The 2,500-nt window shown below is 39.4% G+C and overlaps 1 pseudogene; it reads right to left on the bottom strand.

The window, feature by feature from the left end:
- Positions 1–1,940: 1,940 nt before the first annotated feature.
- LOC116083606 lies at positions 1,941–2,279 on the bottom strand (annotated as a pseudogene).
- Between the last annotated feature and the right edge of the window lie 221 nt (positions 2,280–2,500).

The following is a 2,500-nucleotide window of genomic DNA, read 5'->3' as shown; positions in this document are numbered from 1 at the left end:
GATAAATCATCTTGCTAAACTTGCAAGACAAATCCTTTTCTTTAAAAAGTCTTATTCAATCAATTGTTTTTCTGCCTTATGTTATAAAAAAAACTTTATATTATTTCATGTATATGCATGTTTTGCCTACATTTATGTCTATACACAACACACATGTCTGGTGCCCAGAGGAGTCAAAAGAATGTGTCAGATCTGGAACTAGAGCTAGAGATGGTTGCAGCTACCATGAGGGTGCTGGGAAGTGAACCTTTGTAGGAACAGCCAGTGTGTCTTTAACCACTGAGCCATCTCTGCAGATTAGCTCCAGCTAAATTCTTAACAACACCTAAGATCAAAGGGCATTAATCTGGAAACTGAGGAAACAGAAATCCTATTATCCTCCTCTCTGTCTTTACTTTATCTGTTGCTAAGAAGGAAAACTGTCTTTTATTGATAACTTTATCATATCTTTAGTTTCTCTATTTACATTTTAATTTCCAATTCATATCCTGAAAGTTTTCTGAGGCTTCAGAAGCCTTTTAGAAACCTTTATGTCACAGTACTTGTGATAGTTTGTATATGCTTGGCCCAGGGAGTGGCACTATTTGAAGTTGTTGGAGTAAGTGTGGTCTTGTTGGAGGAAGTATGTCACTGTGAGCATAGGCTTTAAGATTCTCATCCTAGCTGCCTGGAATCCATTCCTTGTGGCCTTCAGATGTAGATGTAGATGTAGAACATGAAGATGTAGAACTCTCAGTTTCTCCTGCACCATTCCTTCCTGGATGCTGCCATGCTCCCGCCTTGATTATAATGGACTGAACCTCTGAACCTGTAAGCCAGCCCCAATTAAATGTTCTTATAAGAGTGCCTTGGTCATGGTGTCTGTTCACAGCAGTAAAACATTAACTAAGACAGTATCTTTCCTAATTGTTGTCTTGTGTCTCTTAATTTCCATATTCTAAGTTGAAAACTGGGCACACAGTATACAGGTTTGTAAACAGTCTCAAGGGAAAGAGAAGTTGTGCACAGGAAGGTAACAATGCATGCAGAGCACTGGCTCACAGGCAGTCTATTAAATGTTCTCTTCTTAAAGGAAACATTCATTTTTTTGATGGTTCATTAAATACCCTTAGGACCTGAGAACAGTCTGGTACATTGCATATTTGAGTGAGAGTCAATCTGTAGATGGAAATACAGGTGGTGTTCAAAACATAACAACTTAAACATCTGCTCTCGCTGATTGATCAATCCAAACAGAAGCCAGCTGGCATGCTTATAAGTACGTAATGTTTGAGGTCAGGCTCACACTGTTGTCTCCGATGGCTCCTTGCAGATCCCAGGGCTTCTTAATAAGCAGATTATTAGACTTAGTTTCAAAACTTTCTGTAGATTTTACTTAGTAAATGGAAATATACTGGCTACATTTATGGAATGTTAAAGTTAAATAAACAATCTGATTGAAAATTATTTACTAACAATAGTTTCATGGACAGCAGATGTAAGATCTCACACAATAATAGCTGTTTTACATATTACAGTAATCATCAAAAAGCAAGTGTTCCAGTAACTGTAAAGAATAAGATCCAAGAATACATTTGGGATATAAAGAATACTGAAACTATGCAACTTTACTGAAAATAATAAAAAGCATTAGGATAAACTAAGGGAGAATGGGTGCTTTTAAGGCATTCTTCAATATTGTAACATGCCAATTCTTTCCAAATGGTTTTAATGCAAGAGGAGCCGAGCAATGCATTTGCAGAGCCTTACATTTCCTTTTTCACAGCTCTTTTCAGTTTATTGCATGAAGGAGTTACACTAATCTAAGTTAAAAGGGGACCCCAAATGATTACATTAATACAAGCTGTGAGGTTTTTAAGCTTGTGATAAGGGACAGAAGGGAAATTCTACTCATTGCAAGGAAAATGATCCTCACTTAAGCTTCAGAGAGCCACAAACACTTAAAACCCATGAACCTTCAGCTGATTGTCCTTAGCCAGTCCAATCTCTGTCAGGTACTGGCATATGTTCTTGTGCTGGTCACTCTGTAGCTGAATTGCCTCTCCATATTCTGGATGCTCAATTACAGTACCATTGCAGGCAAATTTCTTCTTAAATGCCTTCACTAGTTTCTTTTTATCATAATCATCAGCTATCCCTTGGAGAGTTGTAAGGGTCTTCCTGCCGTTTCTCTATTGAACTCTTGTATGGATACAATCCTCAGTGCCAGCAGGAAGCAGGTCACCCTTACTTGCATCAGCAAAGGAGTTGAAAGAGTGGAGGTTCTGGATAGCGGACATATGATATGACTCCTTTTCCTTAGTGGAAATGGCCTGCAGATGTGGGAGAAGGTGGGGTTGGGAGGTGGGGGAGTAGAGCATCAGGATGCAAGGGGGCTCGAGACGGGGAGCAGCTGAGTCCTCAGCAGTGGCTCAGTGACTAGGGCCAAGACTTACATTTTAGAAAATGGAATTGGCTGGTGAGATGGCTCAGCGGGTAAGAGCATTGACTGCTCTTCCAA

The sequence above is a fragment of the Mastomys coucha genome, unplaced genomic scaffold, assembly GCF_008632895.1.
Source record: "Mastomys coucha isolate ucsf_1 unplaced genomic scaffold, UCSF_Mcou_1 pScaffold8, whole genome shotgun sequence".
Taxonomy (NCBI): Eukaryota; Metazoa; Chordata; class Mammalia; order Rodentia; family Muridae; genus Mastomys; species Mastomys coucha.
This window is presented reverse-complemented; position numbering and strand designations above follow the sequence as displayed.